Source organism: Oryctolagus cuniculus, chromosome 5 (genome assembly GCF_964237555.1).
Source record: "Oryctolagus cuniculus chromosome 5, mOryCun1.1, whole genome shotgun sequence".
Lineage (NCBI taxonomy): Eukaryota > Metazoa > Chordata > Mammalia > Lagomorpha > Leporidae > Oryctolagus > Oryctolagus cuniculus.
This window is the reverse complement of record NC_091436.1, coordinates 43,136,920-43,160,864: the sequence shown is the minus strand read 5'-3', so window position 1 is coordinate 43,160,864 and position 23,945 is coordinate 43,136,920. Positions and strand designations below refer to the sequence as shown.

Genomic DNA, 23,945 nt, shown 5'->3' with positions numbered 1-23,945 from the left:
AAAACATTACGTTGAGTGAAATAAGCCAATCCCATAGGGACAAATACCACTTGTTCTCCTTGATAGGTGACAACTAACTGAGCACCAAAAAGGAAACCTGTTAAAGTGAAATGAACACTGTGAGAAACGGTGACTTGATCATCCCTCACCCTGACTGTTGATGAGCAGCTTAATATGTTATCCCTCTTAGTATTTTTTTGTTTGTTCTACTTAATACTTTTGGTTGAATACTGTAATCAATACACAATTCTTCTTAAGTGCTGAAACTTAACTGAAAAGTGATCGCCATTAAATATAAAAGTGGGAATAAGAAAGGGAAGAGATGTGCAATTCAGGACATGCTCAAGCTGACTTACCTCAAACAGTAGAGTTAGAAATATACCAGGGGATTCGAATTCAATCCCATCGAGGTGCCATGTACCAATGCCATCTCACTAGTCCCAGTGATCAATTTCTGTTCACAATTGATCATAATGATAGGACTAAGAACCAAAGGGATCACATAAACAAGAATAGTGTCTGCAAATACTAGCTGATAGAATCAAAAAGGGAGAGAATGATCCAACACGGGAAGTGAGATACACAGCAGACCCATAGAATGGCAAATGTCCTAAACAGCACTCTGGCCTCATAATCAGCCCTTAAGGCATGCAGATCCGGCCCATGAGAGTATTTCAGGCATGGAAAGCCAAGACACTCTGGGGAAAAAGAAACCTAAATGAAAGATCTCCACGAGTGAGATCACAGTGGAAAGAATGGGTCATCAAAGAAGGAAGTACCTTTCTCTGAAGGGAGGAGAGAACTTCCACGTTGACCATGGCCTTGTCTAAATGTGATCAGAGTCAGTGAACTCAGGGGGCTTCCATTGCCTTGGCAGCTCATGACAAGAGCCTAGGGTGATTACTGATGCCATAAACAAGAGTGTCAATTTGTTAAGTCAACAACAGGAGTCACTGTGCACTTACTACTCATGTAGGATCTCTGTCCTTAATGTGCTGTACATTGAGATTTAATGCTATAACTAGTACTCAAACAGTATTTTTCACTTTATGTTTCTGTGTGGGAGCAAATTGTTGAAATCTTTACTTAATGTATGCTAAACTGATCTTCTGTATATAAAGAGAATCGAAATGAATCTTGATGTGAATGGAAGGGGAGCGGGAGTGGGAAAGGGGAGGGTTGCGCGTTGGAGGGACGTTATGGGGGGGGAAGCCATTGTAATCCATATTCTGTACTTTGGAAATTTATATTCATATTCTGTCTTTGCTACTTGCAAATAAAGATGTCAAAAAATCTCAAAAAAAAAGAAGAAAGAACCATTAAAAAAAAGATAACTATTTACAGAATTTTTCAAAATTATTTTCAAGGGATTATAACAATCAATCAAATAACATAAAGTCAATTTAAAGAGCCTTGTAATCTAAGTCTAAACCATATATTTTGACTATATTTTAGTAGTATGTAAAAAAATAAGAAAACCAAATTTCTTCTGCATTTGCTCCTAAATAGAGAAATCAATGAATGAATGTTGGAATGCATTCCAAAAGTGAAATTTCATGAAGGGAAATTTATAGAGGTGAAGAAGTGATTGTGAACCAAATTACAGTGTTTGCATTTATTATACAATACACAGAACTATTGTAATCCGTAATAAAATTTAATTTCCATAAAAAAAACAATAGGAGTCACTGTACACTTACTCCCCATGTAGGATCTCTGTCCTTAATGTGTTGTACTATGTGAATCAATAGTATAACTAGTACTGAAACAGTACTTTACACTTTATGTTTCTGTGTGAGTGCAAACTGTTGAAATCTTTACTTAATATATACTAAATTGATCTTCTGTATATAAAGATAATTGAAAATGAATTTTGATGTGAATGGAAGGGGAGAGGGAGTGGGAGATGGGAGGGTTGTGGGTGGGAAGGAAGTTATTGGGGGGAAAAAGCCACTGTAATCCACAAGCTGTACTTTGGAAATTTATATTTATTAAATAAAAGTAAAAAAAAGAAAAAAAACTAATAAGAAAAAATACTAGGATGACTTTACAGAGATGATTTGATTATGACAGATTAAATTGAGATAAAAATCTATCTGATTGCACAGGTGGAATTAATGGAAATAAATGCTGTACTTAGATTCATGCTGCTCATTATAAGCATGCAATAATATTAACAAAATAAATTCCAAAATTACTGTCAAAAAAATAAAATTGGCTTAATTGAATCCCTGTGTGGGTCAAAATCATATTTTCATAATTTAGCATATTTAATTTATTAAATAGGGGAATATAAATTTGGCTGATATTGTGCAGTAGCTTCTTGGCATTTTGCTAAGATCAAGTGTGATATTGTGGAGCAGTGGGTTATGCTGCAGCTTACAATGTGGGCATCCTGTATCAGAGTGCTGGTTTGAGTCCTGGCTGTTCCACTTCTGATCCAGCTTCCTCCTAAAGTGCCTGGGGAGAGAGCAGATGATGCTCCAAATAATTGGGTCCCTGCCACTCATATGACAGACGTGGATGGAGTTCCTGGCGTCTGGCTTGATCAGGCCCAGCCCTGGCTGTTGCAGGCATTTGGGGAGTGAATTAGTAGATGGAAAATATTTATCTTTCTCTCTACCTTAGAATAAATAGGGGGCTGACGGTTGTGGTGCAACAGGTTAAATCTCCAACCTGCAGTGCTGGCATCAATATGGGCGCTGGTTCGAGTCCCAACAGCTCCTCTTCCGATCAAGCTCTTTGCTATGTCCTGGAAAAGCAGTAGAAGATTGCCCAAGTCCTTGGGCCCCTGCACCCACGTGGGAGACCAGGAAGAAGCTCCTGGCTCCCGGCTTCAGATCAGCTCAGCTCTGGATGTTGCAGTCATTTGGGGAGTGAACCAGCAGAATGGAAGACCTCTCTGTCTAACTCTACTTCTCTCTGTAACTCTGTCTTTCAAATAAATAATATAACTCCTAAAAAAAGAATAACTAGAAAATGGATATAAATAAAAATTGATACTCTCATATCCATTAATTAAGTTTTTTGAAGACTGATTTATTTATTTGAAAAGCAGTGTTTAAGAGAGAGAGGGAGAGATACAGAGAGGGAAATTCCATCTTCTGGTTCACTCCCCAAATGGCTGGAATGCCCAGGGCCAGACCAAGCCATAGCAAATAGCCTGGAACTCCATGTGGCTGGCAGGGGATTAAGCACTTGGGCCATCCTTCGCTCCTTTCGCAGGCATGTTAGCAGGAAGCTGGATCGGCGCTCATGAGGGATGCCAACATCGCAAGTGGTGCTCTACTCACTGCATCACAATGCCGAATCCCATTAATTACATTTAAAATTATTTATTAAATATTGACTATATCTGGGTACCATTCAAGTCACTGAACAAAATTGACACAATCTCTGCTGTTTTATCACTTATAATCATGATGTTCATGGAAATAGATAAACAGATAAAAGACATACATAGTGGGCATGAATGCTATAAAGAATAAAAAAAAACAAGACAAGGAGACAATGAATGATTCTACCCCATAAATATTCTTTCCTATAACTTTGGTCAGGGAAGACAACCCTCTATCTCTGAAAAGCATAAGAAAGACAGACCTGAGAATATCTGGGAACCAAGAGTATAGCAGGAAGCAACAGTGAGGAGTTGAGCTTACATCTAGGAAAAAGAAAACAGAGAGAGGGAGAGATACTAGTGAGATTGGAGTACAGTAGCAAAGGGGAGAACTGAATGAAACAAATCCAAAGCGAGAACCACGAGGAAGCACATAGGTGCCTTGAAGGACGAGAATGGTACTTTGATGCACATTTAGAATAAGCTGGAATCAATGAAGGATTTTGAGTAGAAGGATGTCATGATTGGACTCTATGCTGTGCAGAGAATAGATTGTGATGCAAAATAATTCATGGAAGAGAAGAGAAGAATTGGTTCAAGGTGTTAGCAGTAGAGGTATAAAATGTGCTAGAATTCTGGATGGATTTTGAAGTTTCAGGCAGTGGACCTTTGACAATGTGAGAATATGTAGGCAATATATTACTTATGTACAATGTCTGAGGAAAATATATCATGTTTGAAAAATACTCCTAAAAATTTTTATAAGTTATTAACCCTTTATCTGTTGCATAGTTTGCAAATATTTTTTCCCATTCTGTCGGTTGTCTTTTCACTCTCCTGACTGTTTCTTTTGCAGTACAGAAACTTCTCAATTAGATGCAATCCCAATAGTTGATTTTGGCTTTGACTGCCTGTGCCTCCCGGGTCTTTTCCAGAAATTCTTTGCCTGTGCCAATATCTTGAAGGGTTTCTCCAATGTTCTCTAGTAACTTGATGGTGTCAGGTCGTAGATTTAGGTCTTTAATCCATGTTGAGTGGATTTTTGTGTAAGGTGTAAGGTAGGGGTCTTGCTTCATGATTCTGCATGTGGAAATCCAATTTTCCCAGCACCATTTATTGAATAGACTGTCCTTGCTCCAGGGATTAGTTTTAGATCCTTGATCAAATATAAGTTGGCTGTAGATGTTTGGGTTGATTACTGGTGTTTCAATTCTGTTCCATTGGTCTATCCATCTGTTTCTGTACCAGTACCATGCTGTTTTAATTACAACTGCCCTGTAGTATGTCCTGAAATCTGGTATTGTGATGCCTCCGGCTTTGTTTTTGTTGTACAAGATTGCTTTAGCTATTCGAGGTCTCTTGTGCCTCCATATAAATTTCAGCACCATTTTTTCCAGATCTGAGAAGAAGGTCTTCGGTATCTTGATTGGTATTGCATTGAATCTGTAAATTGCTTTTGGGAGAATGGACATTTTGATGATATTGATTCTTCCAATCCATGAGCATGGAAGATTTTTCCATTTCTTGGTATCCTCTTCTATTTCTTTCTTTAAGGTTTTGTAATTTTCATCGTAGAGATCTTTAACGTCTTTGGTTAAGTTTACCTATACCTCTGGGTATAAAGTTTACAAGGCAGGGATCTTTGTTTTGTTCACTGATGAATCCCAAAAGCCTAGAATGGTGCCTGATGCACAGTAGTTGGATACCCCATAAGTGTATCCTGAAAGAAAAGAAAAAATAGCAATCAGAGTATTATAGTTTGTATTTATTGTTTGCTACCTTTTAAAAGATATAAGAAGAGATGAATTCAGACAAAAAAAATTGACATGCTTTAAATTTGTAAATAAAAAGGAGTAGATAAAATCCAGAAATTTAAGGCTCACAGGGTTGTAAAATTTAAGGCTTTGAGACCACTGCACAGATAAGATTAAAAAAATCTCTTTATGATTCCATTTGAACAATTGGTCTCAGCCTTGTGAAAATACAGAAACTTGTGTGCCATTATTGACACATGGAATTCACTAGAAGCAAATAAATCAGAAGCCTAGAAACGCTGGATGAATTATATTGGCAAGGAAATGTTGAGTATAAGTCTAATCAGAGAGCTTCCATTATTGCCAGGATAGGGATATTCACAATGCCTTCCTGGCAGAATTGCAGTATTGTCATGGACCAGGGACTTCCATGTGTTTCTCATTCTCTTTGTTTTTGTAGTGATTATCCTGTCCCTACTGCAGCATTGTGTGTTGGGTGTCAGGGGTGTAGAAGGAAGACAACTTGTCTTCTAGTTCATGAGTCACCAGGCAATAAGCTGTCCCATATGGGTCTGGGGGAGAGAAGTATATATGTATCATTTACAGCTTCTAGGCTTTGAACTGGATGTCATGACTAGATGGAATTTTGAATGATAGAGGAGTGTGAGTGTGTTGTGATGAGGGATAACAGGGCACAAAGGTAATAATGGTCAAAGGAACTAACATGGCAGAGACAGTTAGATGACCACATAAAATCCGTGTTATCCACTTTATACTGTTGAGCTTCCAGTAGAAGGGAACTATTCCACCAGGGAGTACAATGCCAGGCTTCCGTGGATCAGGTGACTAGTTGTGCTGAGGGAATATCTGTCAAAGTGATTCTTGTCCTGAACAGATTAGGTTTTTAAAATGGTGGCTGAGGCATTTCCACCCTTTTTGGTAGATGAGGGCAGAAGATTTATCAACACTGAGGGATTTTTGAGCCACAAAATGAGTGCCATAATGAGAAAAGCCATATTTCAGCAAGGTTTACTTATATTGGATAACATGAAATAAACTTCCATTGTGTTAAGTCACTGTTACTACCATTAATATTATATTTAATTCAATATATTATTGATAACAAAATACTACTTTTTATGTGTTGCGTGCTATGTGCCAAATATATTAAGAAGAGAGTGGCATAGGTTAATTCTCAAGCAACTCAAATTAGTGATTATGATTTTTATTTTTCAGCTGAACATGAAAGTTGAGAAAGATTTAGTTACTTGCTCATTGTCCCCATCTGTTTAGTAGGTGCCAGAAAGGCAATTCAAATCCGTGTGTGTCAGGATATTATTACTTTTAGGAAAAAGTGATTAATCCACATTACAGTTCTGATAAATGATTAAAGAAAAGGCTAAACACTGAATTTTCTGGGTAAATTTCAGTTGAAATTGTCAGCTAAATCTTACATATTTACATATTTTTTGTTAATACAAGATGAAGACTCATAGGAATCTACATTATATTAATATTTTGTATGTCTAGAGTATTAGGTGAAGTTAAAATATTCTTCTTTACTCATGAATTTTTATTTTATTTTTGTATGAATCTTGTCCTGGGAGTTCTTAGCTCCTCCTAACGTTTAATCTCCTAAACAGTCGATGGATAGTAGGATCTTTAGGAATGAATCTGTACTGCAGAAAAGAAGTCCATAATGAATGGTTTTCCCTGTAATGTTTTCTTAGCAGGCAACTACTTCCAAGATTACTTTTCAAGTCTGACCAAATTTTCAGTTTTTTTTTTCATTTACAGTCTTGAAAAAGTTGATATTTTACTACACTTATGCTCATAGTCTTGACCAGAGCAACTGATCACCCTGCTTCATGTTTTGAAGGTCACAGCTTTGCAAGCTCCTTGAAATGGGCCCAAAGCCAGAGTAGCAGCATGGACTCAGTCCTAGCTCTCTAGCTCAGTACTGCAGACCTACAAAAATCATGTCAAGGATGTTTTAGGGGGCTGTGCATTTAAATTTTGCTCAGAGTCTCCTTTTTCAGAAACCTCTGGGTGTACCTACCCCAGACTGCAGAGAGGGTCATTAGCATAAATGCATTGTTCCTTAAACATACACATTCCTGGTGCTCAAAGATCTAGATTTATTCTGATTATTTCAGTATGTATTGATACATAACTAAAATTCCTAGTTATTGTTATCAAGGTTATCCTTGTTAACTGAAACTGCAAAAGTGTCATTCATTTTTAAAATGGTTTTACCTATTAAAACATTAATGGAGAGGCTTCTCTTAGTACTTTTTTCACTTGGAAAATTCTATTATATTTACAGATTGGACATGATAGGTTTGCTGTCTGATACTACTTTACTCCTATTTTTATGTCTGTGGATTAATAGAACTTTGTTTTTTTCCTGAGGCTTTGTCTGATGTAGAACTTCATGACTAATGTGCGTGTCTGAAGCTCTGGTGTATTGGGAAAATCTGAATGTCCTGTTCTCTTTTGTGGCCATACTGGAGCAGCAGCAGCCAAAATGAAGTCCAATCCTTTTGTGACTTCTGACTGAAGGAAGAAGTGAAAAAGGCATTTCAATGCCCCCTCCTGTGTTTTCAGAAAAATTATGTCTTCCCTTCTTTCCAAAGAGCTGAGATAGAGGTATAACATGTGACCCATGACCATCCAAAAGGATGGTGAAGTGCAAGTTGTGCGATGATGCTATAAAGCTCAGCAAGTTGGCAAAGTAGTCTAAATTTATAGGAAGAAATATGTCATCTACATTGAACATGTGCAATAAGAAAGGCCAATGGCATAACTGTCCATGTGGGCATTTACCCCAGCCAGTTGCTTGCCACCAGGCTATAACTGGAGAAAACTGCAAGAGATCTTTGAGTGGAAAGCCGTTTCACCATGTAAGAGAGGAAAAGGGCAAATATAAGGAAGAAACAATTGCGAGGATGCAGGAATAAGGTAATGTTATATGCATAGCTTTGGTTAAAACTGTTGAATTTAAAAAAATTAAAAATCTGAATGTCTACTCTAAGCAAGCATTCACTCAGTCCCTAATAATTCAATCTGTTTGGTTGCATTGGAAGGTAAAAATGCATATGAAAATTCCTATCACTTAAGGGCTCATTTTAATAGGGCAACAAACTATAAATTCAGCAATGTGCCTTGTGGGGAAAAAAGAGAGCACATAAAAGACACACAATTAGCATTGGTCGACTGCTTGAGCATTTGAAGAAATGATGTATTCTAGGCCAGCACTGTGGCTCAATAGGCTAATCCTCCGCCTAGCGGCGCCGGCACACCGGGTTCTAGTCCTGGTCGGGGCGCCGGATTCTGTCCTGGTTGCCCCTCTTCCAGGCCAGCTCTCTGCTGTGGCCAGGGAGTGCAGTGGAGGATGGCCCAAGTGCTTGGGTCCTGCACCCCATGGGAGACCAGGAGAAGCACCTGGCTCCTGCTATCAGATCAGCGCGGTGCGCCGGCCACAGCGCACCAGCCGCGGCGGCCATTGGAGGGTGAACCAACGGCAAAGGAAGACCTTTCTCTGTCTCTCTTTCTCACTGTCCACTCTGCCAGTAAAAAAAAAAAAAAAGAAAAACAATGACCAGGAAAGACTTTTGACAGGACTGGATCTTAGAGGATGAGAAGGGGATCACCAGTAGAAAATGAGGAAAGCAGTCATTCCAAAAAGATATAGAAGTTGTTTAAAACTCAACTATAGACTTGAGAATTTAAAATTCATAAATTATTTAGGTAGAATGTAAGCAGGAATATAGGATGTGCATGTTTGTTGAAGAGTAGTAGGAAATAAAATGTTAGAGGTAGGTAAGGCAGGGGCACGGGCTAGCAGTTAAGATTCCCACATGCCACATCAGAGTATTTGGGTTTGATTCCAGTAAGCTGACTCCAGCTTTCTGATAATGCAAACCCTGGGAGGCAACACTGATGGTGCAAATTATTGGGTTCCTGGCACCTGTGTGGATTACTTGGATTGTATTCCCTACTCCTTGCTCTACCCCTGGACTATTTGCAGCTGTTGTGGGCAGGAGAGCTCTCTGTAACTCTGTGTCTGCCTTTCAAACACAATAAAATTTTTGGCAATCATATTTTATTTACATAGAAATAATGTAATTTTAGATTGTTGCTGCAAGACAATACATAATTGATGTTACATTGTAAAGCCAATTCTATGGAATTATTGTTGTTCATGTTACTGAATGGACAGTGAGTAATATAAGAAATCAAAGAGAAATAAAAATATTTCTGGAAATGAATGAACGCAACAATATATCATATCAAAACTTATTGGATACAACAAAAGCAGTGTTACGAGGGAAGTTCATAGCAATTGGCCATTACATGAAAAAATTACAAGGGTATGACATAAATGAGCTATCAATGCATCTCAAGGGCCTAAATAATAAAAAAAATCAATCCCAAATTAGTACAATGAAAGAAATAATTAAAATTAGAGAATAAAGAAAATCAAAACAAAAAATGAGACCAAAACAAGCTGTTTTTTTGAAAAAATAAAGAAAATTGATATATTGTTGATCCATTAATCAAAAAAAGAGTTAGAAATGTGCCAGGGGATTCCAATACAATCCCATCAAGGTGGCATGTACCAATGCTATAACTAGTACTGAAACAGTATTTTACACTTTTTGTTTCTGTGTGGGTGCAAACTGATGAAATATTTACTTAATATATACTAAATGGATCTTCTGTATATAAAGATAATTGAAAATGAATCTTGATGTGAATGGAATGGGAGAGGGAGCGGGAGATGGGAGGGGTGATAGTGGGAGGGAAATTATGGGGGGGAAGCCAATGTAATCCATAAACTGTACTTTGGAAATTTATGTTTACTAAATAAAAAAAATTAAAAAAAGAAAAGACCCAAATCAATAAAATCAGACATGAAAAATAACTGTAGCAACAGGTACCACAGAAATAAAAGAAATCATCAGAAATTACTACAAAGAGTTGTATGCTGGGAAATCTAAAAGAAATGGATAGATTCCCAGACACATGCAATCTTCCAAAATTGAGTCATGAAGGCATAGAAAACGTAAACAGTCCAGTAACCAAGACAGAAAACGAATCAGTAATAAAGACCCTCTCAACAAAGAAAACCCAGGACCAGACAGCTTCACTGCTGAATTCTACCAGACATTTAAAGAAGAACTAATTACAATTATTCTCAAGCTATTCCAAGTAATTGAAAGGGAGGGAATCCTTCCAAACTCCTTCTATGAAGCCTTCATCACCTTACTTCCTAAACCAGAAAAAAATACAACAGAGAAAGTGTCTATAGACCAATATCCCTGATGAACATCAATGCGAAAATCCTCAAAAAAATAGCTAATTGAATCCAACAACACATCAGAATGATCATTCACCCAGATTGACAGGGATTTATTGCAGGTTTGCAGGGATGGTTTAACATTTGCAGATCAATAAATCTGATACATCACATTAAGAAACTGAAGGAAAAAAATACAAATAGAAATAGATATTTGAAAATGGGAAAACCCATGTTCATGGAATGGGAAAATCAATATCCTTAAAATTTTCATAAAACCAAATGCAATCTACAGATTCTATTCAATCCCAATTAAATACAAATGACATTCTTGCAGAGCTATAAAAAGAATGATAAAATTCATATGGAAACACAATAGATCCAGAGTAACTAAAGCAATATTGTACAGCAAAAACAAAGCCTGTGGCATCACAATACTGGATTTCAAGACATACTACATGGCAGTTATAATTAAAACAGCCTGGTACTGACACAAAAACAGATGTGTAGGCCAATGGAACAGAATAGAAACTCCAGAAATTAATCCAGGCATCTGCAATCAACTTATCTTTGATAAAGGAGCTAAAATCAATCCCTGGTGTAAGGACAGTAGTTTTAACAAATGGTGCTTAGAAAACTGGATCTCCACTTGCAGAAGTATGAAACTAGACCCTTAATTTATACCTTACACAAAAATCCACTCAAAATGGATTAACGACATAAATCTCTCACCTGATACCATCAAATTACTAGAGAACATTGAGGAAACTGCAAGACACTGGAATAGACAAAGACTTTTTGAAAAGATCTCAGAAACTCACACAATCAAAGCCAAAATTATCAAATGGGATTACATCAAGCTGAGAAGCTTCTGCACAGTAAAACAAACACTCAGCAAAGTCAAAAGGCCAACAACAGAATGAGAGAAAATGTTTGTAAATTATACAACTGGGCCGGCACCATGGCTCACTGGGCTAATCCTCCACCTAGCGGCGCCGGCACACCAGGTTCTAGTCCCGGTCGGGGCGCCGGATTCTGTCCCGGTTGCCCCTCTTCCAGACCAGCTCTCTGCTGTGGCCAGGGAGTGCAGTGGAGGATGGCCCAAGTGCTTGGGCCCTGCACCCCATGGGAGACCAGGAGAAGCACCTGGCTCCTGCCATCGGATCAGCACGGTGCGCTGGCCACAGTGCGCCGGCCGCGGCGGCCATTGGAGGGTGAACCAACGGCAAAGGAAGACCTTTCTCTGTCTCTCTCTCTCACTGTCTACTCTGCCTGTCAAAAAAAATATGCAACTGATAAAGGGTTAACATCCGGAATCTATAAAGAACTCAAGAAATTCAACAACCACCATACAAAGAATTCAGTTGTGAAGTGAGCAAAGGACTTGAACAGGCATTTTTTAAGAGAGGAAATTGAAATGGCCAACAGATATATGAATGAATTCTCAGGATCACTAACCATCAGGGGAATGTAAATAAAAACCGCAATCTGGCTTTACCTCACTCTAGTTAGAATAGATTTCACACAGGAATCCACAAACTACAAATGCTGGCAAAGATGGAAGGAAATAGGTACCCTAATCCACTGTTGGTGGGAATGCAAACTGGTGCAGCCACTGTGGAAGGCAGTATGGAGATACCTCAGAAATCTGAAGATAGACCAACCATATGATCCAGACATCCCACTCTTGGGAATTTATTCAAACCATACAATATCAGCATATGAATAAGTGATCTGTACCCCCAATGTTCATTGCAGCATGGTTCACAATACCTAAGGTATAGAATCAACCTAGATAGATCAAATGTTGACCTGAGAAAGAAATTGTGGTATATTCACCAGAGGGTACTACTCAGCTATAAAAACAAGTGAAATTCTCTCTTTTGCAACACAATGACAGAAATGGAAATCATAATACTTAGTGAGATAAGCCAGTTCCAAAAATACAGGTCCCATATGTTTTCCCTGATCCAAGACAACTAATATAGTACCTAAAACATAATGTATTAGAGTAAAATATACATTTATAGATTCTATGTTTGTTTACAACCCTTGTCTCTTCTCTTGAGGGACAGTGGTTTTTTTCTCCATACTATTTTTTGAACTGTTTTACTTAGTGTAGGATTAATATTATGGGCATTAATTAAACTGAAAGTAGATCTTTGTAAAAATTAAGAGTGGGAATGGGAGAGTGAAGAAGAAGAAGTCTTTGAGAATGTGTGACAGGGAAGGTAGGGTGGGAAGTATCACTATGTTCCTAAATCTGAATATATGTAAAAAAGTATTGTAGTTGTTATTTTACCCATAGAGATCATGGAATTTATATTAATGATAAAAATAATAATCTTTGCTTATTTTCAGAATATCCCAATTTATGACCTGCTTCCTTCTAGGGTGAATATTCTTGGAAGCTGGATGGGAAGCAGAAAAGCTGAGACTTAGCCAGGCACTCTGACATGGGAAATAGACATCACAAGAGGTATATTAATCCACTACATTAAATATTTGCCCCCTAAAATTTAGTTTTAATTGCCAAATAGTAATTGTATGTATTTATGAAGTACAATGTGATGTTTTGGTATATGTATACTGCAGATTCAGTCAAGCTAGTTAACATACATATGCATCACCTCACTAATTCTCTTTTTCATGTATCTGGTGTTAATTCTAAAAATCTTCTCTTTTAGAAATTTCTTTTTTTAACTTTTATTTAATAAATATAAATTTCCAAAGTACAGCTTTTGGATTACAATGTATTCCCCCCCCAATAACTTCCCTCTCACCCACAACCCTCCCATCTCCCGCTTCCTCTCACATTCCATTAACATCAAGATTCATTTTCAATTAACTTTATATGCAGAATATTAATTAGTATATATTAAGTAAAGATTTCAATGGTTTGCACCCACACAGAAACAAAAAGTGTAAAGTACAGTTGAGTAATAGTTATAGCATTAACTTATATTGTACATCACATTAAAGACAGAGATCCTACATGAGGAGTAAGTGCACAGTGACTCTTGTTGTTCACTTAACAAATTGACACTCTTGTTTATGGTGTCAGTAATCTCCCGAGGCTCTTGTCATGAGTTGCCCAGGCTATGGAAGCATTTTGAGTTTGCTGACTTAGATCTTATTTAGACAAGGTCATAGTCAAAGTGTAAGTTCACACCTCCATTCCAAGAAAGGTACCTCGTTCTTTGATGGCCCGTTCTTTGTGCTGGAATCTCACTTGCAGAGATCTTTCATTTAGGTTTTTTTGGTTTTGTGTGTGTATGTGTAGTTTTTTAATTTTTTTTCCCCAGCGTGTCTTGGCTTATGCCTAAAATACTCTCATGGGCTCTTCAGCCAGATCCGAATGATTTAAGGGCTGATTCTGAGGCCAGAGTGCTGTTTAGGACATCTGCCATTCTATGAATCTGCTGTGTATCCAGCTTCCCGTGTTGGATCGTTCTCTACTTTTTAATTCTATCAGTTAGTATCAGCAGACACTAGTCACGTTTATGTGATCCCTTTGACTCTTAATCCCTTCATTATGATCAACTGTGAACTGAAACTGATCATCGGTACATGCAACCTTGATGGGATTGAATTGGAATCCCCTGGTATGTTTCTAACTCTACTGTTTGGGTCAAGTCAGATTGAGCATGTCCCAAATTGTACATCTCCTCCTTTTCTCCCTCTCTTATTCCAACTCTTATATTTAACTTGGATCACTTTTCAGTTAAATTTAAACACCTAAGAATAATTGTGTGTTAATTACAGAGTTCAGCCAATAGTATTAAGTAGAACAAAAAAAAAATACTAAAAGGGATAAAGTATTAAGTTGTTCATCAACAGTCAGGGTGAGGGCTGATCAAGTCACCTTTTCTCATAGTGTCCATCTCACTTCAACAAGTTTCCTTATTGGTGCTTGGTTGGTTGTCACCATTCAGGGAGAACATATATTTGTCCCTTTGGGACTGGCTTATTTCACTCAGCATGATGTTTTCCAGATTCCTCCATTTTGTTGCAAATGACTAGATTTCATTTTTTTGACTGCTGTATAGTATTCTGTAGAGTACATGTCCCATAATTTCTTTAACCAGTCTACTGTTGATGGGCATTTAGTTGATTCCAGGTCTTTGCTATTTTGAATTGAGTTGCAAAAAACATTAAGATGCAGACAGCTTTTTTGTTTGCCAATTTAATTTCCTTTGGGTAAATTCCAAGGAGTGGGATGGCTGGATTGTATGGTAGGTTATATTCAGGTTTCTGAGGAATCTCCAGACTGACTTCCATAGTGGCTTTGCCAGTTACAGTGGGTTAGTGTCCCTTTTTCCACACATCCTCGCCAGCATCTGTTGTTGGTAGATTTCTGTGTGTGAGCCATTCTAACTGGGGTGAGGTGAAACCTCATTGTGGTGTTGGTTTGCATTTCCCTGATTGCTAGTGATCCTGAACATTTTTCATTTGTCTGTTGGCCATTTGGATTTCCTCTTTTGAAAAATGTCTATTGAGCCCCTTGGCCCATCTCTTAAGTGGGTTCTTTGTTTTGTTGTTGTGGAGTTTCTTGATCTCTTTGTAGATTCTGGTATCAACCCTTTATCTGTTGCATAGTTTGCAAATATTTTTTCCCATTCTGTCAGTTGCCTCTTCACTTTTCTGACTGTTTCTTTTGCAGTACAGAAACTTCTCAATTTGATGCAATCCCAATTGTTAATTTTGGCTTTGACTGCCTGTGCTTCTGGGGTCTTTTCCAAGAAGACTTTCCTGTGCCAATATCTTGCAGGGTTTCTCCAATGTTCTCTAGTAATTTAATGGTGTCAGGCTGTAGATTTAGATCTTTAATCCATGTTGATTGAATTTTTGTTTAAGGTGTAAAGTAGGGGTCTTGCTTCATGCTTCTGCATGTGGAAATCCAGTTTTCCCATCACCATTTATTGAATAGACTGTCCTTACTCCAGGGATAGGTTTTGGATCCTTGATCAAATATGAGTTGGCTGTAGATGTTTGGATTGATTTCTGGTGTTTCAATTCTGTTCCATTGTTCTATCCATCTGTTTCTGTACCAGTACCATACTGTTTGGATTACAACTGCCCTGTAGTATGTCCTGAAATCTGGTATTGTGATGCCTCCGGCTTTGTTTTTGTTTTGTTGTACAAGATTGCTTTAGCTATTCGAGGTCTCTTGTGCCTCCATATGAATTTCAGCATCATTTTTTCCAGATATGAGCAGAATGTCTTTGGTATTTTGATTGGTATCACATTGAGTCTATAAATTGCTTTTGTGAGAATGGACTTTTTTTTTGACAGGCAGAGTTAGTGGAAGAGAGAGAGACAGAGAAAAAGGTCTTCCTTTTTCCATTGGTTAAACCCACAAATGGCCATTTTGATGATATTGATTCTTCCAATCCATGAGCATGGAAGATTTTTCCATTTTTTGCTATCCTCTTCTATTTCTTTCTCTAAGATTTTGTAATTCTCATCATAGAGATCTTTAACATCCTTGGATAATTTTTTCCAAGGTATTTGATTGTTTTTGTAGCTATCGTGAATGGGATTGACCTTAGAAGTTCTTCCTCAGCCATGGCATTGCCTGTGTATACAAAGGTTGTTGATTTTTGTGCACTGATTTTATATCCTGCTACTTTGCCAAACTCTTTTATGAGTTCCAGTAGTCTCTTAGTAGAATTCTTTGGGTCCCCTAAATAAAGAATCATATAATATGCAAAGAGGGATAGTTTGAGTTCTTCCTTCCCAATTTGTATCCCTTTAATTTCTTTTTCTTGCCTGATAGCTCTGGCTAAAACTTCTAGAACTATACTGAATAGCAGTGGTGAGAGTGGGCATCCCTGCCTGATACCAGATCTCAGTGGAAATGCTTCCAACTTTTCTCCATTCAACAGGATGCTGGCCGTGGGTTTTTCATAAATTGCTTTAATTGTATTGAGGAATGTTTCTTCTATACCCAATTTGCTTAGAGTTTTCATCATGAAAGGGTGTTGTATTTTATCGAATGCTTTCTTTGCATCTATTGAGATAATCATATGGTTTTTCTTCTGCAGTTTGTTAATGTGGTGTATCACATTGATTGACTTGCAAACATTGAACCATCCCTGCATACCAGGGATAAATCCCACTTGGTCTGGGTGGATGATCTTCCTGATGTGTTAGTTGCATTTTATTGGCCAGCATTTTATTAAAGATTTTTGCGTCTATGTTCATCAGGGATATTGTTCTGTAATTTTCTTTCAATGCTGCATCTTTTTCCAGCTTATGGATTAAGGTGATGCTGGCTTCATAGAAAGAATTTGGGAGGATTCCCTATTTTTTGATTGTTATGAATAGTCTGAGAAGGATTGGAGTTAGTTCTTTAAATGTCTGCTAGAATTCAGCAGTGAACCCTTGTGGTACTAGGCTTTTCTTGGTTGGGAGGGACATTATTACTGTTTCAATTTCTGTCTCAGTTATGGGTATGTTTAGGTTTTCCATGTCTTCCTGGTTCAATTTAGGTAGGTTGCATGTGTCCAGGAATCTATCCATTTCTGATAGATTTCCCTGCTTGCTGGCATACAAGTCCTTGTAGTAATTTCTGATGATTCTTTTTATTTCTGTGGTGTCTGTTGTTACATTTCCTTTTTCATTTCTGATTTTATTGATTTGAGTCTTTTATTTTTTAGTTAGTTGTGCCAATGGGCTGTCAATTTAGTTTATTTTTTCAAAAAACCCTCTCTTCTTTGGCTGATCTTTTGTAATTTTTTTTTGGATTCAATCCTTTTGATTTCTTCTCTGATTTTCATTATTTCTCTTCTCCTACTAGATTTGGGGTCTGGTTTGCTGCAGTTTTTCTAGATCCTTGAGATGAATTGAAATCTCATTTATTTGGTGCCTTTCCAATTTCTTGATGTAGGCACCTATTGATATAAACATTCCTCTTAACACTGCTTTTGCTGTATCCCATAAGCTTTGAGATGTTGTATTGTTATCCTCATTTACTTCCAGAAAGTTTTTGATTTCTTCTATGACCCATTGTTCATTCAGGAGCATGTTGTTCAGTCTCCATGTGTTTGCCTATGCTCTAGGGATTCCTGAGTTGCTAATTTCCAGCTTCACTCCACTGTGGTCTGGGAAGCTGCATGGTATGATTTTAATTCTTTTGAATTGGCTGAGACTTTCTTTATGGCCTAGTATGTGGTCAATCCTAGAGTAGGTTCCATGTATTGCTGAGAAGAATATAAATTCTTTCAGTTCAGGATGAAAAAATCTGTAGATATCTGTTAGATCCATTTGGGCTATCCTGTCGATTAAATCTGCTGTTTCCTTGTTGTTCTTCTGTTTGGTTGATCTGTCTATTTCTGAGAGTGGAGTATTGAAGTCCCCCCGCACTATTGTATTGGAGTCTAAGTCTCCCTTTAAGTCCCTGAACATATCTTTTAAATAAACCGGTGCCCTGTAATCAGGTGCATATACATTTATAATAGCTACATTTTCCTGTTAAATTGATCCCTTAATCATTATATAATGCCCCTCTTTGTCTCTCTTAACAGTTTTTGTGTTAAAGTTTATTTTTTCTGATATTAAGATGGCTATGCCATCTATTTTTGGTTTATATTAGCGTGGAATATCTTTTTCCAATCTTTCACTTCCAGTCTGCATACATCTTTGTTGGAAAGATGTGTTTCCTGTAAGCAGCAAATAGATGGGTTTAGTTCCTTAGGCCATTCAGGCAGTCTGTGTCTTCTAACTGGAGAGTTGAGGCCATTAACGTTCAATGTGACTATTGATAAGTAGTAACTTTGCCCTGCCATTTTCCCAAAGATATTTTTAATATATGCTTTGGACTTCCTGTGATCTTTTACTGGGAGGTTTTCTTCCTTTATATATTTCTTCCTTTCATATTGATTGCCATGTTTCTGTGATTCTGTGTGTAACACATCTTTAAGCATCTTTTGCAGGGCTAGACAAGTGTGACAAATTCTTTCTATTTCTGTTTGCTATGAAAGGTCTTTATTTCACCTTCATTCACAAATGAGAGCTTTGCAGGATAATATTCTGGGCTGGCAGTTTTTCTCTCTTAGTACCTGGGCTATGTCTCGCCATTGCCTCCTAGCCTGTAGGGTTTCTAATGAGAAGTCAGCTATGAATCTAATTGGAGATCCTCTGAGAGTAATCTGACATTTCTCTCTTGTACATTTTAGGATCTTCTCTTTATGTTTAACTGTGGTTAGTTTGATTACAATGTGTCGTGGTGAGGATCTCTTTTGTTCACGTTTATTATGGGTTCTATGAGCTTCCTGTACTAGGATGTCTCTATCCTTCTCCAAACCCAGGAAGTTCTCTGCTAGTATCTCACTAAAAAGGCCTTCTAATCCTTTCTCTCTCTCCATGCCTTCAGGAACTCCTAGAACCTGAATGTTTGTTTTTTTACTAGTATCCTGTATATTCCCAACAATATTTTTTAGATTTCTAATTTCCTCTTCTTTTCTTTGCTTTGACTGTATACTTTCCTTTGCTCTGTCTTCTATGTCTGAAATTAATTCTCTCTTCTGCTTCACTGATTCTTTTTTTAAGGTTCTCTAATGCATTTTTCATTTGATCTATTGAGTTCTTCATTTCATTTTGATTTCTCTTCACTATCACGATTTCATATTCTACTAGTTTCTTCATTTCATTTTTATTCCTCCTTAAGATTTCATTTTCACGAGAGAGATTTTCTATCCTGTCAAGTAAGGATTTCTGTAGTTCAAGAATTTGTTTTTGAGAGCTTCTAAATGTTCTTATCATAAATTTTTTGAAATCTGTACCTTGCATTTCTTCTATCTCATTATCTTCATAATCTTGATATGCAGTGTCTAATTCATTTGGGGTGGTCATAATGTCTTCTTTGTTCTTGTTTCCTTGGTTTCTGCATTTGTTGCTTGGCATTGTGGCGGCATTCTTTGGTTTCTTCTTCTTTTTTTTTTTTTTTTTTCCTTGCTGTGGTGGCTTTTCTTGTTATACTATGATTCTAGATTAAGCGGGCTATCTGCTTTTGGTGGATTTTTAGAGGCTTGTGATGGGTATGGCCAGAGAGCTCTGTTTGGTCTTCAGGGTTAAGGGTGTGCTAAAGGTGACACACCGAGGTTTGGCTTGGTAAGTCTTCTCTCTCTTTCTTTTTTATTCAGAATGGAAGTAGTTCCACACAGCTGAGCTATTCTCCTTGAAGGCAATCAGTGAGCACTAACCCCTTTTTAGCAGGCATTTTTCACAGGCTGGAGGGCTCCACAGTTTTCTCATTATTCCCAGGTCACTGGCTGCATGCATCTGCTTTACATTCTGGGATGATCACAGTCCAGTCTGGCAGGAGTCTCCATGTCCATCAAATCCCTTTGGTGACTAGGAATCTCCTTGAGTGTATACCTCTTCAAGAACACCAAAACCAATCCAGAGCCTATGGATCAGCACCAGTAGAGCTACAAAGTCTGGAATCTGGAGAGGAAGATGGCAGAATTATCTTTTAGCAATTTCAACATTTATTATATTTTATTATTAACTTATTAACTGTGGTCCCCATGTGGTGCAATAAATCACTACAATTTACTATTCCAGACTAATTGAATCTTTTACCTTTTCATCAGTATCTCCTCTTTTCTCATCTCTCTGCTTCCTGCCTCTTGCCTCTGGTAAACATCTTTGTATTCTATTCCTTTGAGATTCACTCTTTGGGATTCTATATAGAATAAATCATAAATATTTGTCTTTCTATGCCTTCCTTATTTTACTCAACCTAATGTTCTCCATTTCCATCCATGTTGTTATGAATGCTTGGATTTCCTTCTTTTAAAAGCTGCAGAGTATTCCATAGCATATGGTATATATATGGATATATATGTAATCTCTCTCATATATATATATATATGGATACATATGTAATATCTCATATATATGTATATATGTGAAATAAAAGAGAGAGAGAGAGGTGAGGGAGGGAGAGAGAGAAAGAGAGAGACAGAGAAACATATCCTTTATTCATTCAATGATGGGCACTTAATTTGCTTCTCTGTCTAGGCTATGTTAAATAATATGGCATTGAAAATGGTCATGCAGGTATCTCATCAGCATCTTAATATAAATTTTGGAAGGTATATACCCAAAAGTTAGATTTTTGGATCCTATGACAATTCTGTCTTTAGTTTTTTGAGGAACCTTCAAATTTTCCACAAAATGGCTATACTAATTTATATTCCAACCATACATGTGCAAAGGTTTCCCTTTCTCCATGTCCTCTCTAATGTTTGTAATCCACCGCTTTAATAACAGCCTAGAATGAACTGTTGATTTTTGCATAACACTGAAAGGAATTATAAAAAAATGATATAAAAACATCATTCTATTGGAATTGTGATGCTATTATTACAAAGTTACCTGATGTTTTTTAGAGAATACATTTTCTCAGTGACAAGTATAAAGATGTATTCAGTAAAAGCATAAATGATATGTAATAATGTAATTCTTGAGAATGTATTATTGTTCCCAACCTACATGTATTGTTTAAAACTCAATTTCTAAAATTAAAGAAACCCTCAACTAAAAATTGTTTTCCTTTCTCTTAACACTCTGGAAATGTTTGCCCCTTATGAGTTCCATGGAATTTTCCAAAACGTTTATCTTTAATGTTAATGAGGTCCTCTAAAATTAGATTGATTTTTAGAGGCAGGTTTCTTGTTGCAACCATGAAGATCTGCCTGGAACACCAGCATCTCACACTGGAGTGCCTGGTTTACGTGTCAGCTTCTCTGCTTCCTATCCAACTTTCAGGATATCCTACAAACTGGATGGCCTACAACCTGGGAGGCAGCAGGTAATGGCTCAACTCTTTAGGTCCTTGTCATCCATGTGGGAGACCTGGATTGAGTTCCTGGCTCTTGGTTTTGGCTTAGTCCAGTTTTGGCTATTGCAAATATTCAAGGGAGTAAACCACTGAACAGAAGAACTCTTGATACCTCTCTGTTATTCTCTCTCTCTGTTTTTCAAATAAAGGGAAAATAAAATTTTAGATTATACCTTAGTGGTGAAACTGGGACTGTGTATGATTTTTCTTGCTTTCTTGTTTTCACCATTTTAAATGCATATTTTGTGCATTGCACACTCCTGTTGCTTTTTTCTTTTTTCTTCTTTTTTTTTTGGACAGGCAGAGTTAGACAGTGAGAGAGAGAGAGAGAGAGAGACAGAGAGAAAGGTCTTCCTTTTTCAGTTGGTTCACCCCCTAAGTGGCCACTACAGCCGGCGTGTTGCAGCCAGTGAACTGTGCCAATCCGAAGCCAGGAGCCAGGTGTTTCCTCCTGGTCTCCCATGCAAGTGCAGGGCCCAAGCACTTGGGCTATCCTCCGCTGCCTTCCTGGGCCACAGCAGAGAGCTGGACTGGAAGAGGAGCATCTGGGACTAGAACCCGGTGTGCCAGTGCCGCAGGCAGAGGATTAGCCTAGTGAGTCGCTGTGCTGACCCTCCTGTTGCTTTTTTACGTTTTGTCAGAAACCTGGGTTTGAGAAAATTTATTTATTTAGACACAAGAGTTTGTAAATTCAGACCCAAAATCTTTAAGATTTATTTATTTATTTGAAAGGCAGTTATATAGAGGCAGAGGCAGAGAGAGAGAGAGAGAGAGAGAGAGGTCTTCCATCTGCTGGTTCACTCCCCAAATAGCCACAATGGCTGGAGCTGCTCTGATGCCAAGCCAGGAGCCAGGAGCTTCTTCCAGGTCTCCCATGAGGGTGGAGGGGCCCATTGGGCCCACACCCAAAATCTTAAAGAACGAATTACACATTGCCACAAGGCTAACAGAAGCATTGTACAAGTAAAAAGATATGTCCAACCTTTCTAGGACTTGCCTACAATTGGACGTGTTCTGCATTCTTGTTCGGTTTTTGTGAGAAGAGAATTGTCTTCAGGGAGGTTTCTGCAACTGATCACAGCACTCACAGCATACCTTCTCTCAATGCTATGCTTATTTTCTTATCTTTCAAAAATTATGGTTTTGTTTTGAGCTAGCCATCATCATACAGCCTTCTGCACTTTGTACTGAACCATTTTAACTCTTTTCTCAGCCCTTATAGGAACTTCCATATCCTGCGGAATCAACATCACATGCATCTTCTGGGAATGTTATTTCATTTATCACAAAAATTACAAGCTCTTCTAGGAAATGTACTGCCTTTGTCATTGGAAATTTTCTTGATCTCTGCCTTTTACACAAGGAGGCTGGTCTGCACAGAGTTCCATTTAAGTCCATGAAAACCAATGGTACAATGTGGGGAGGAGTTCCTTTCTTTGCTGTTATATATTACACCACTGGAGTTATTTTGTTTATAGCAAACTTTGTTTGCTGAATGTTGAGGAAACAGCAGGATAAAGATGTTTCCAATATGAATGGGTTTTGGCAGGCACATGGCCTGAGTATCGTTACCAGAGAAGGAAAAACTCACTCTGATATTATAGTGCTTTTTATGAGAGTTGCGTTCTTTCTAGTCATCTTTTGTATGTGTTGAAGTTGCCTTGTCTGAGACATTGAGTGGAAACTTTGGGTCATAAAAAACAGGAATTCCTTCCTCCACTTGTTAGATATGTTTATGAAGTAAAATTATTTGATGGGCTGCTAGTTTTCATTACATATAACATATAACTTGGTTAAATTGAGACATGAACTTAAATAGCACTTGGGTGATTGCCCAGGTGTGAGGAATCCTTTGGGATTAAGGATGGATGATACTCAACTCATAATAAACTCTGTCAGCTAAAAGGAGCCTCTAATTCCTTGGGATGCATTCCTAAGTCTGGTTAGTAACTAGTTTGTCCTCTTAATAAACAAACTTCAACAGATTCAGAGGTCAGGCTTGCAAAACAACGAAAATTTAGCACTCTTTATCTTAACACTGATCTAATCTTCTTTAGATTTGTCTGAAGTAATAATTCGTGCTTCTTCCTAATTCCACAAAGTATGAAAGTTCCTTAAGAAGAGATTTTTGAGGCAAAATTGTAGTTGTCTTATTATTGCTGTCCTTTTTCAAAATGCCAAGTGATTAGAATGACGGTGGGAACAGAATTCCTATGAAGTCTATGAAGCAGAGCCCTACCGACTTTCTCAAAATATGTGATTCTACTTTCTATCTTGACCTCTTTATTTTGCCACTGTGGGCAGCAATAATCTGGGCTCTTGTTGATGTGAATAATTTGTCTCATTTAATTTTTCTTGTGTGCTTTTTTTCCCCTAGAGCAACATTAAAATACAAACATGATGAAGAATTGTGTTTTGTTGAATACAACATTGCATAGTTTCTGCAACATGTGTAAAGGGATGTGTCTGCTGGGCACATGGCCCTTTCTTGGTAAACTTGTACAAAACTGTACAAAGCAGTCATGTGAGCTGTCTGGGCAATCTGTGTGTGAGTCAAGGCATGGGTAATACATGGTGTCAATGTGAAGAGCGGAAATGTCCCTCATCAGGTTAATGTCAACAACTGTTTAGTATATGGCATAGCAGCTGGTGCAAGTGCAGAGGCCCAGATAGCTGAGAAGGTAGCAGTGAATACCAGGG

At 37.7% G+C, this 23,945-nt stretch overlaps 1 pseudogene; it reads left to right on the top strand.

Annotated features, from left to right (window-relative positions):
- The first annotated feature begins 7,618 nt into the window (after positions 1-7,618).
- LOC108177381 (large ribosomal subunit protein uL24-like) lies at positions 7,619-8,051 on the top strand (annotated as a pseudogene).
- Positions 8,052-23,945: the final 15,894 nt, after the last annotated feature.